Here is a 13,337-nt window from a genome sequence, read left to right on the forward strand (position 1 = left end):
TACACTAGATCGCGTGTTATACTAAAAGAGCCATGCCTTCTGGTTCCCAATCGAGTATTGTTTCCCCGGCAACGAAAGGGCTGTCTGCTAGGAGTGGATTATCTCTTTTCCGATGCACTATTTCATGTTTACTGTGTCCCACGCACCCTCACATTGACGAATTAACGCAGAATTTCCGTCGCTATGACATACTAATAGAGCCATGCCTTCTGGTTCCCAATCAAGTATTGTTTCCCCGGCAACGAAAGGGCTGTCTCCTAGGAGTGGATTATCTCTTTTCCGATGCACTATTTCATGTTTACTGTGTCCCACGCACCCTCACATTGACGAATTAACGCAGAATTTCCGTCGCTATGACATACTATAGGAGCCATGCCTTCTGGTTCCCAATCGAGTATTGTTTCCCCGGCAACGAAAGGGCTGTCTGCTAGGAGTGGATTATCTCTTTTCCGATGCACTATTTCATGTTTACTGTGTCCCACGCACCCTCACATTGGACGAATTAACGCAGAATTTCCGTCGCTATGACATACTATAGGAGCCATGCCTTCTGGTCCCCAATAGAGTATTGTTTCCCCGGCAACGAAAGGGCTGTCTGCTAGGAGTGGATTATCTCTTTTCCGATGCACTATTTCATGTTTACTGTGTCCCACGCACCCTCACATTGACGAATTAACGCAGAATTTCCGTCGCTATGACATACTATAGGAGCCATGCCTTCTGTTTCCAAACGAGTATTGTTTCCCCGGCAACGAAAGGGCTGTCTGCTAGGAGTGGATTATCTCTTTTCCGATGCACTATTTCATGTTTACTGTGTCCCACGCACCCTCACATTGACGAATTAACGCAGAATTTCCGTCGCTATGACATACTAAAAGAGCCATGCCTTCTGGTTCCCAATCGAGTATTGTTTCCCCGGCAACGAAAGGGCTGTCTGCTAGGAGTGGATTATCTCTTTTCCGATGCACTATTTCATGTTTACTGTGTCCCACGCACCCTCACATTGACGAATTAACGCAGAATTTGCGTCGCTATGACATACTATAGGAGCCATGCCTTCTGTTTCCCAATCGAGTATTGTTTCCCCGGCAACGAAAGGGCTGTCTGCTAGGAGTGGATTATCTCTTTTCCGATGCACTATTTCATGTTTACTGTGTCCCACGCACCCTCACATTGACGAATTAACGCAAAATTTGCGTCGCTATGACATACTATAGTAGCCATGCCTTCTGTTTCCCAATCGAGTATTGTTTCCCCGGCAACGAAAGGGCTGTCTGCTAGGAGTGGATTATCTCTTTTCCGATGCACTATTTCATGTTTACTGTGTCCCACGCACCCTCACATTGACGAATTAACGCAGAATTTCCGTCGCTATGACATACTAAAAGAGCCATGCCTTCTGGTTCCCAATCGAGTATTGATTCCCCGGCAACGAAAGGGCTGTCTGCTAGGAGTGGATTATCTCTTTTCCGATGCACTATTTCATGTTTACTGTGTCCCACGCACCCTCACATTGACGAATTAACGCAGAATTTGCTTCGCTATGACATACTATAGGAGCCATGCCTTCTGTTTCCCAATCGAGTATTGTTTCCCCGGCAACGAAAGGGCTGTCTGCTAGGAGTGGATTATCTCTTTTCCGATGCACTATTTCATGTTTACTGTGTCCCACGCACCCTCACATTGACGAGTTAACGCAGAATTTCCGTCGCTATGACATACTATAGGAGCCATGCCTTCTGGTTCCCAATCGAGTATTGTTTCCCCGGCAACGAAAGGGCTGTCTGCTAGGAGTGGATTATCTCTTTTCCGATGCACTATTTCATGTTTACTGTGTCCCACGCACCCTCACATTGACGAGTTAACGCAGAATTTCCGTCGCTATGACATACTATAGGAGCCATGCCTTCTGGTTCCCAATCGAGTATTGTTTCCCCGGCAACGAAAGGGCTGTCTGCTAGGAGTGGATTATCTCTTTTCCGATGCACTATTTCATGTTTACTGTGTCCCACGCACCCTCACATTGACGAATTAACGCAGAATTTGCGTCGCTATGACATACTATAGGAGCCATGCCTTCTGTTTCCCAATCGAGTATTGTTTCCCCGGCAACGAAAGGGCTGTCTGCTAGGAGTGGATTATCTCTTTTCCGATGCACTATTTCATGTTTACTGTGTCCCACGCACCCTCACATTGACGAATTAACGCAAAATTTCCGTCGCTATGACATACTATAGGAGCCATGCCTTCTGTTTCCCAATCGAGTATTGTTTCCCCGGCAACGAAAGGGCTGTCTGCTAGGAGTGGATTATCTCTTTTCCGATGCACTATTTCATGTTTACTGTGTCCCACGCACCCTCACATTGACGAATTAACGCAGAATTTCCGTCGCTATGACATACTAAAAGAGCCATGCCTTCTGGTTCCCAATCGAGTATTGATTCCCCGGCAACGAAAGGGCTGTCTGCTAGGAGTGGATTATCTCTTTTCCGATGCACTATTTCATGTTTACTGTGTCCCACGCACCCTCACATTGACGAATTAACGCAGAATTTGCTTCGCTATGACATACTATAGGAGCCATGCCTTCTGTTTCCCAATCGAGTATTGTTTCCCCGGCAACGAAAGGGCTGTCTGCTAGGAGTGGATTATCTCTTTTCCGATGCACTATTTCATGTTTACTGTGTCCCACGCACCCTCACATTGACGAGTTAACGCAGAATTTCCGTCGCTATGACATACTATAGGAGCCATGCCTTCTGGTTCCCAATCGAGTATTGTTCCCCGGCAACGAAAGGGCTGTCTGCTAGGAGTGGATTATCTCTTTTCCGATGCACTATTTCATGTTTACTGTGTCCCACGCACCCTCACATTGACGAGTTAACGCAGAATTTCCGTCGCTATGACATACTATAGGAGCCATGCGTTCTGGTTCCCAATCGAGTATTGTTTCCCCGGCAACGAAAGGGCTGTCTGCTAGGAGTGGATTATCTCTTTTCCGATGCACTATTTCATGTTTACTGTGTCCCACGCAACCTCACATTGACGAATTAACGCAGAATTTCCGTCGCTATGACATAATATAGGAGCCATGCCTTCTGTTTCCCAATCGAGTATTGTTTCCCCGGCAACGAAAGGGCTGTCTGCTAGGAGTGGATTATCTCTTTTCCGATGCACTATTTCATGTTTACTGTGTCCCACGCACCCTCACATTGACGAATTAACGCAGAATTTGGGTCGCTATGACATACTAATAGAGCCATGCCTTCTGGTTTCCAATCGAGTATTGTTTCCCCGGCAACGAAAGGGCTGGCTGCTAGGAGTGGATTATATCTTTTCCGATGCACTATATTATGTTTACTGTGTCCCACGCACCCTCACATTGACGAATTAACGCAGAATTTCCGTCGCTATGACATACTATAGGAGCCATGCCTTCTGTTTCCCAATCGAGTATTGTTTCCCCGGCAACGAAAGGGCTGTCTGCTAGGAGTGGATTATCTCTTTTCCGATGCACTATTTCATGTTTACTGTGTCCCACGCACCCTCACATTGACAAATTAACGCAGAATTTCCGTCGCTATGACATACTAAAAGAGCCATGCCTTCTGGTTCCCAATCGAGTATTGTTTCCCCGGCAACGAAAGGGCTGTCTGCTAGGAGTGGATTATCTCTTTTCCGATGCACTATTTCATGTTTACTGTGTCCCACGCACCCTCACATTGACGAATTAACGCAGAATTTCCGTCGCTATGACATAATATAGGAGCCATGCCTTCTGTTTCCCAATCGAGTATTGTTTCCCCGGCAACGAAAGGGCTGTCTGCTAGGAGTGGATTATCTCTTTTCCGATGCACTATTTCATGTTTACTGTGTCCCACGCACCCTCACATTGACGAATTAACGCAGAATTTGGGTCGCTATGACATACTAATAGAGCCATGCCTTCTGGTTCCCAATCGAGTATTGTTTCCCCGGCAACGAAAGGGCTGTCTGCTAGGAGTGGATTATCTCTTTTCCGATGCACTATTTCATGTTTACTGTGTCCCACGCACCCTCACATTGACGAATTACGCAGAATTTCCGTCGCTATGACATACTATAGGAGCCATGCCTTCTGTTTCCCAATCGAGTATTGTTTCCCCGGCAACGAAAGGGCTGTCTGCTAGGAGTGGATTATCTCTTTTCCGATGCACTATTTCATGTTTACTGTGTCCCACGCACCCTCACATTGACGAATTAACGCAGAATTTCCGTCGCTATGACATACTATAGGAGCCATGCCTTCTGTTTCCCAATCGAGTATTGTTTCCCCGGCAACGAAAGGGCTGTCTGCTAGGAGTGGATTATCTCTTTTCCGATGCACTATTTCATGTTTACTGTGTCCCACGCACCCTCACATTGACGAATTAACGCAGAATTTGCGTCGCTATGACATACTATAGGAGCCATGACTTCTGGTCCCCATAGAGTATTGTTTCCTCGGCAACGAATGGGCTGTCTGCTAGGAGTGGATTATCTCTTTTCCGATGCACAATTTCATGTTTACTGTGTCCCACGCACCCTCACATTGACGAATTAACGCAGAATTTCCGTCGCTATGACATACCATAGGAGCCATGCCTTCTGTTTCCCAATCGAGTATTGTTTCCCCGGCAATGAAAGGGCTGTCTGCTAGGAGTGGATTATCTCTTTTCCGATGCACTATTTCATGTTTACTGTGTCCCACGCACCCTCACATTGACGAATTAACGCAGAATTTGGGTCGCTATGACATACTAAAAGAGCCATGCCTTCTGGTTCCCAATCGAGTATTGTTTCCCCGGCAACGAATGGGCTGTCTGCTAGGAGTGGATTATCTCTTTTCCGATGCACTATTTCATGTTTACTGTGTCCCACGCACCCTCACATTGACGAATTAACGCAGAATTTCCGTCGCTATGTCATACTAAAAGATCCATGCCTTCTGGTTCCCAATCGAGTATTGTTTCCCCGGCAACGAAAGGGCTGTCTGCTAGGAGCGGATTATCTCTTTTCCGATGCACTATTTCATGTTTACTGTGTCCCACGCACCCTCACATTGACGAATTAACGCATAATTTCCGTCGCTATGACATACTATAGGAGCCATGCCTTCTGTTTCCCAATCGAGTATTGTTTCCCCGGCAACGAAAGGGCTGTCTGCTAGGAGTGGATTATCTCTTTTCCGATGCACTATTTCATGTTTACTGTGTCCCACGCACCCTCACATTGACGAATTAACGCAGAATTTCCGTCGCTATGACATACTATAGGAGCCATGCCTTCTGGTCCCCAATAGAGTATTGTTTCCCTGGCAACGAAAGGGCTGTCTGCTAGGAGTGGATTATCTCTTTTCCGATGCACTATTTCATGTTTACTGTGTCCCACGCACCCTCACATTGACGAATTAACGCAGAATTTGCGTCGCTATGACATACTATAGGAGCCATGCCTTCTGGTCCCCAATAGAGTATTGTTTCCTCGGCAACGAAAGGGCTGTCTGCTAGGAGTGGATTATCTCTTTTCCGATGCACTATTTCATGTTTACTGTGTCCCACGCACCCTCACATTGACGAATTAACGCAGAATATGCGTCGCTATGACATACTATAGGAGCCATGCCTTCTGTTTCCCAATCGAGTATTGTTTCCCCGGCAACGAAAGGGCTGTCTGCTAGGAGTGGATTATCTCTTTTCCGATGCACTATTTCATGTTTACTGTGTCCCACGCACCCTCACATTGACGAATTAACGCAGAATTTCCGTCGCTATGACATACAATAGGAGCCATGCCTTCTGGTCCCCAATAGAGTATTGTTACATCGGCAAGGAAAGGGCTGTCTGCTAGGAGTGGATTATCTCTTTTCCGATGCACTATTTCATGTTTACTGTGTCCCACGCACCCTCACATTGACGAATTAACGCAGAATTTCCGTCGCTATGTCATACTAAAAGAGCCATGCCTTCTGGTTCCCAATCGAGTATTGTTTCCCCGGCAACGAAAGGGCCTGTCTGCTAGGAGCGGATTATCTCTTTTCCGATGCATTATTTCATGTTTACTGTGTCCCACGCACCCTCACATTGACGAATTAACGCAGAATATCCGTCGCTATGACATACAATAGGAGCCATGCCTTCTGGTCCCCAATAGAGTATTGTTTCCTCGGCAACGAAAGGGCTGTCTGCTAGGAGTGGATTATCTCTTTTCCGATGCACTATTTCATGTTTACTGTGTCCCACGCACCCTCACATTGACGAATTAACGCAGAATTTCCGTCGCTATGACATACTATAGGAGCCATGCCTTCTGTTTCCCAATCGAGTATTGTTTCCACGGCAATGAAAGGGCTGTCTGCTAGGAGTGGATTATCTCTTTTCCGATGCACTATTTCATGTTTACTGTGTCCCACGCACCCTCACATTGACGAATTAACGCATAATTTCCGTCGCTATGACATACTAAAAGAGCCATGCCTTCTGTTTCCCAATCGAGTATTGTTTCCCCGGCAACGAAAGGGCTGTCTGCTAGGAGTGGATTATCTCTTTTCCGATGCACTATTTCATATTTACTGTGTCCCACGCACCCTCACATTGACGAATTGACGCAGAATTTCCGTCGCTATGACATACTATAGGAGCCATGCCTTCTGGTCCCCAATAGAGTATTGTTTCCCCGGCAACGAAAGGGCTGTCTGCTAGGAGTGGATTATCTCTTTTCCGATGCACTATTTCATGTTTACTGTGTCCCACGCACCCTCACATTGACGAATTAACGCAGAATTTCCGTCGCTATGACATACTATAGGAGCCATGCCTTCTGGTCCCCAATAGAGTATTGTTTCCTTGGCAACGAAAGGGCTGTCTGCTAGGAGTGGATTATCTCTTTTCCGATGCACTATTTCATGTTTACTGTGTCCCACGCACCCTCACATTGACGAATTAACGCAGAATTTGCGTCGCTATGACATACTATAGGAGCCATGCCTTCTGGTCCCCAATGGAGTATTGTTTTCCTCGGCAACGAAAGGGCTGTCTGCTAGGAGTGGATTATCTCTTTTCCGATGCACTATTTCATGTTTACTGTGTCCCACGCACCCTCACATTGACGAATGAACGCAGAATTTTGCGTCGCTATGACATACTATAGGAGCCATGCCTTCTGGTTTCCCAATCGAGTATTGTTTCCCCGGCAACGAAAGGGCTGTCTGCTAGGAGTGGATTATCTCTTTTCCGATGCACTATTTCATGTTTACTGTGTCCCACGCACCCTCACATTGACGAATTAACGCAGAATTTCCGTCGCTATGACATACTAAAAGAGCCATGCCTTCTGGTTCCCAATCGAGTATTGTTTCCCCGGCAACGAAAGGGCTTTCTGCTAGGAGTGGATTATCTCTTTTCCGATGCACTATTTCATGTTTACTGTGTCCCACGCACCCTCACATTGACGAATTAACGCAGAATTTCCGTCGCTATGACATACAATAGGAGCCATGCCTTCTGGTCCCCAATAGAGTATTGTTACCTCGGCAACGAAAGGGCTGTCTGCTAGAGTGGATTATCTCTTTTCCGATGCACTATTTCATGTTTACTGTGTCCCACGCACCCTCACATTGACGAATTAACGCAGAATTTCCGTCGCTATGTCATACTAAAAGAGCCATGCCTTCTGGTTCCCAATCGAGTATTGTTTCCCCGGCAACGAAAGGGCTGTCTGCTAGGAGCGGATTATCTCTTTTCCGATGCATTATTTCATGTTTACTGTGTCCCACGCACCTCACATTGACGAATTAACGCAGAATATCCGTCGCTATGACATACAATAGGAGCCATGCCTTCTGGTCCCCAATAGAGTATTGTTTCCTCGGCAACGAAAGGGCTGTCTGCTAGGAGTGGATTATCTCTTTTCCGATGCACTATTTCATGTTTACTGTGTCCCACGCACCCTCACATTGACGAATTAACGCAGAATTTCCGTCGCTATGACATACTATAGGAGCCATGCCTTCTGCTTCCCAATCGAGTATTGTTTCCCCGGCAATGAAAGGGCTGTCTGCTAGGAGTGGATTATCTCTTTTCCGATGCACTATTTCATGTTTACTGTGTCCCACGCAACCTCACATTGACGAATTAACGCAGAATTTCCGTCTCTATGACATACTATAGGAGCCATGCCTTCTGGTTCCCAATCGAGTATTGTTTCCCCGGCAACGAAAGGGCTGTCTGCTAGGAGTGGATTATCTCTTTTCCGATGCACTATTTCATGTTTACTGTGTCCCACGCACCCTCACATTGACGAATTAACGCAGAATTTGGGTCGCTATGACATACTATAGGGGCCATGCCTTCTGGTTCCCAATCGAGTATTGTTTCCCCGGCAACGAATGGGCTGTCTGCTAGGAGTGGATTATATCTTTTCCGATGCACTATTTCATGTTTACTGTGTCCACGCACCCTCACATTGACGAATTAACGCAGAATTTCCGTCGCTATGTCATACTAAAAGAGCCATGCCTTCTGGTTCCCAATCGAGTATTGTTTCCCCGGCAACGAAAGGGCTGTCTGCTAGGAGCGGATTATCTCTTTTCCGATGCACTATTTCATGTGTACTGTGGTCCCACGCACCCTCACATTGACGAATTAACGCATAATTTCCGTCGCTATGACATACTAAAAGAGCCATGCCTTCTGTTTCCAATCGAGTATTGTTTCCCCGGCAACAAAAGGGCTGTCTGCTAGGAGTGGATTATCTCTTTTCCGATGCACTATTTCATGTTTACTGTGTCCACGCACCCTCACATTGACGAATTGACGCAGAATTTCCGTCGCTATGACATACTATAGGAGCCATGCCTTCTGGTCCCCAATAGAGTATTGTTTCCCCGGCAACGAAAGGGCTGTCTGCTAGGAGTGGATTATCTCTTTTCCGATGCACTATTTCATGTTTACTGTGTCCCACGCACCCTCACATTGACGAATTAACGCAGAATTTCCGTCGCTATGACATACTATAGGAGCCATGCCTTCTGTTTCCCAATCGAGTATTGTTTCCACGGCAATGAAAGGGCTGTCTGCTAGGAGTGGATTATCTCTTTTCCGATGCACTATTTCATGTTTACTGTGTCCCACGCACCCTCACATTGACGAATTAACGCATAATTTCCGTCGCTATGACATACTAAAAGAGCCATGCCTTCTGTTTCCCAATCGAGTATTGTTTCCCCGGCAACGAAAGGGCTGTCTGCTAGGAGTGGATTATCTCTTTTCCGATGCACTATTTCATATTTACTGTGTCCCACGCACCCTCACATTGACGAATTGACGCAGAATTTCCGTCGCTATGACATACTATAGGAGCCATGCCTTCTGGTCCCCAATAGAGTATTGTTTCCCCGGCAACGAAAGGGCTGTCTGCTAGGAGTGGATTATCTCTTTTCCGATGCACTATTTCATGTTTACTGTGTCCCACGCACCCTCACATTGACGAATTAACGCAGAATTTCCGTCGCTATGACATACTATAGGAGCCATGCCTTCTGGTCCCCAATAGAGTATTGTTTCCTTGGCAACGAAAGGGCTGTCTGCTAGGAGTGGATTATCTCTTTTCCGATGCACTATTTCATGTTTACTGTGTCCCACGCACCCTCACATTGACGAATTAACGCAGAATTTGCGTCGCTATGACATACTATAGGAGCCATGCCTTCTGGTCCCCAATGGAGTATTGTTTCCTCGGCAACGAAAGGGCTGTCTGCTAGGAGTGGATTATCTCTTTTCCGATGCACTATTTCTTGTTTACTGTGTCCCACGCACCCTCACATTGACGAATTAACGCAGAATTTGGGTCGCTATGACATACTAAAAGAGCCATGCCTTCTGGTTCCCAATCGAGTATTGTTTCCCCGGCAACGAATGGGCTGTCTGCTAGTAGTGGATTATCTCTTTTCCGATGCACTATTTCATGTTTACTGTGTCCCACGCACCCTCACATTGACGAATTAATGCAGAATTTCCGTCGCTATGACATACTATAAGAGCCATGCTTTCTGTTTCCCAATCGAGTATTGTTTCCCCGGCAACGAAAGGCCTGTCTGCTAGGAGTGGATTATCTCTTTTCCGATGCACTATTTCATGTTTACTGTGTCCCACGCACCCTCACATTGACGAATTAACGCAGAATTTCCGTCGCTATGACATACTAAAAGAGCCATGCCTTCTGGTTCCCAATCGAGTATTGTTTCCCCGGCAACGAAAGGGCTGTCTGCTAGGAGTGGATTATCTCTTTTCCAATGCACTATTTCATGTTTACTGTGTCCCACGCACCCTCACATTGACGAATTAACGCAGAATTTCCGTCGCTATGACATACTATAGGAGCCATGCCTTCTGTTCCCCAATCGAGTATTGTTTCCCCGGCAACGAAAGGGCTGTCTGCTAGGCGTGGATTATCTCTTTTCCGATGCACTATTTCATGTTTACTGTGTCCCACGCACCCTCACATTGACGAATTAACGCAAAATTTCCGTCGCTATGACATACTATAGGAGCAATGCCTTCTGTTTCCCAATCGAGTATTGTTTCCCCGGCAACGAAAGGGCTGTCTGCTAGGAGTGGATTATCTCTTTTCCGATGCACTATTTCATGTTTACTGTGTCCCACGCACCCTCACATTGACGAATTAACGCAGAATTTTCGTCGCTATGACATACTAAAAGAGCCATGCCTTCTGGTCCCCAATCGAGTATTGTTTCCCCGGCAACGAAAGGGCTGTCTGCTAGGAGTGGATTATCTCTTTTCCGATGCACTATTTCATGTTTACTGTGTCCCACGCACCCTCACATTGACGAATTAACGCAGAATTTGGGTCGCTATGACATACTAAAAGAGCCATGCCTTCTGGTTCCCAATCGAGTATTGTTTCCCCGGCAACGAATGGGCTGTCTGCTAGGAGTGGATTATCTCTTTTCCGATGCACTATTTCATGTTTACTGTGTCCCACGCACCCTCACATTGACGAATTAATGCAGAATTTCCGTCGCTATAACATACTATAGGAGCCATGCCTTCTGTTTCCCAATCGAGTATTGTTTCCCCGGCAACGAAAGGGCTGTCTGCTAGGAGTGGATTATCTCTTTTCCGATGCTCTATTTCATGTTTACTGTGTCCCACGCACCCTCACATTGACGAATTAACGCAGAATTTCCGTCGCTATGACATACTAAAAGAGCGATGCCTTCTGGTTCCCAATCGAGTATTGTTTCCCCGGCAACGAAAGGGCTGTCTGCTAGGAGTGGATTATCTCTTTTCCAATGCACTATTTCATGTTTACTGTGTCCCACGCACCCTCACATTGACGAATTAACGCAGAATTTCCGTCGCTATGACATACTATAGGAGCCATGCCTTCTGTTCCCCAATCGAGTATTGTTTCCCCGACAACGAAAGGGCTGTCTCCTAGGAGTGGATTATCTCTTTTCCGATGCACTATTTCATGTTTACTGTGTCCCACGCACCCTCACATTGACGAATTAACGCAGAATTTCCGTCGCTATGACATACTATAGGAGCCATGCCTTCTGTTTCCCAATCGAGTATTGTTTCCCCGGCAACGAAAGGGCTGTCTGCTAGGAGTGGATTATCTCTTTTCCGATGCACTATTTCATGTTTACTGTGTCCCACGCACCCTCACATTGACGAATTAACGCAGAATTTCCGTCGCTATGACATACTATAGGAGCCATGCCTTCTGTTTCCCAATCGAGTATTGTTTCCCCGGCAACGAAAGGGCTGTCTGCTAGGAGTGGATTATCTCTTTTCCGATGCACTATTTCATGTTTACTGTGTCCCACGCACCCTCACATTGACGAATTAACGCAGAATTTCCGTCTCTATGACATACTATAGGAGCCATTCCTTCTGGTTCCCAATAGTGTATTGTTTCCCCGGCAACGAAAGGGCTGTCTGCTAGGAGTGGATTATCTCTTTTCCGATGCACTATTTCATGTTTACTGTGTCCCACGCACCCTCACATTAACGAATTAACGCAGAATTTCCGTCGCTATGACATACTATAGGAGCCATGCCTTCTGTTTCCCAATCGAGTATTGTTTCCCCGGCAACGAAAGGGCTGTCTGCTAGGACTGGATTATCTCTTTTCCGATGCACTATTTCATGTTTACTGTGTCCCACGCACCCTCACATTGACGAATTAACGCAGAATTTCCGTCGCTATGACATACTATAGGAGCCATGCCTTCTGTTTCCCAATCCAGTATTGTTTCCCCGTCAACGAAAGGGCTGTCTGCTAGGAGTGGATTATCTCTTTTCAGATGCACTATTTCATGTTTACTGTGTCCCACGCACCCTCACATTGACGAATTAACGCAGAATTTCCGTCGCTATGACATACTAAAAGAGCCATGCCTTCTGGTTCCCAATCGAGTATTGATTCCCCGGCAACGAAAGGGCTGTCTGCTAGGAGTGGATTATCTCTTTTCCGATGCACTATTTCATGTTTACTGTGTCCCACGCACCCTCACATTGACGAATTAACGCAGAATTTCCGTCGTTATGACATACTATAGGAGCCATGCCTTCTGGTTCCCAATCGAGTATTGTTTCCCCGGCAACGAAAGGGCTGTCTGCTAGGAGTGGATTATCTCTTTTCCGATGCACTATTTCATGTTTACTGTGTCCCACGCACCCTCACATTGACGAATTAACGCAGAATTTCCGTCGCTATGACATACTAAAAGAGCCATGCCTTCTGGTTCCCAATCGAGTATTGTTTCCCCGGCAACGAAAGGGCTGTCTGCTAGGAGTGGATTATCTCTTTTCCGATGCACTATTTCATGTTTACTGTGTCCCACGCACCCTCACATTGACGAATTAACGCAGAATTTGCGTCGCTATGGCATACTAAAAGAGCCATGCCTTCTGGTTCCCAATCGAGTATTGTTTCCCCGGCAACGAATGGGCTGTCTGCTAGGAGTGGATTATCTCTTTTCCGATGCACTATTTCATGTTTACTGTGTCCCACGCACCCTCACATTGACGAATTAACGCAGAATTTCCGTCGCTATGACATACTATGGGAGCCATGCCTTCTGTTTCCCAATCGAGTATTGTTTCCCCGGCAACGAAAGGGCTGTCTGCTAGGAGTGGATTATCTCTTTTCCGATGCACTATTTCATGTTTACTGTGTCCCACGCACCCTCACATTGACGAATTAACGCAGAATTTCCGTCGCTATGACATACTAAAAGAGCCATGCCTTCTGGTTCCCAATCGAGTATTGATTCCCCGGCAACGAAAGGG

Source organism: Schistocerca gregaria, chromosome 10 (assembly GCF_023897955.1).
Source record: "Schistocerca gregaria isolate iqSchGreg1 chromosome 10, iqSchGreg1.2, whole genome shotgun sequence".
In the NCBI taxonomy this organism is placed as follows: Eukaryota; Metazoa; Arthropoda; class Insecta; order Orthoptera; family Acrididae; genus Schistocerca; species Schistocerca gregaria.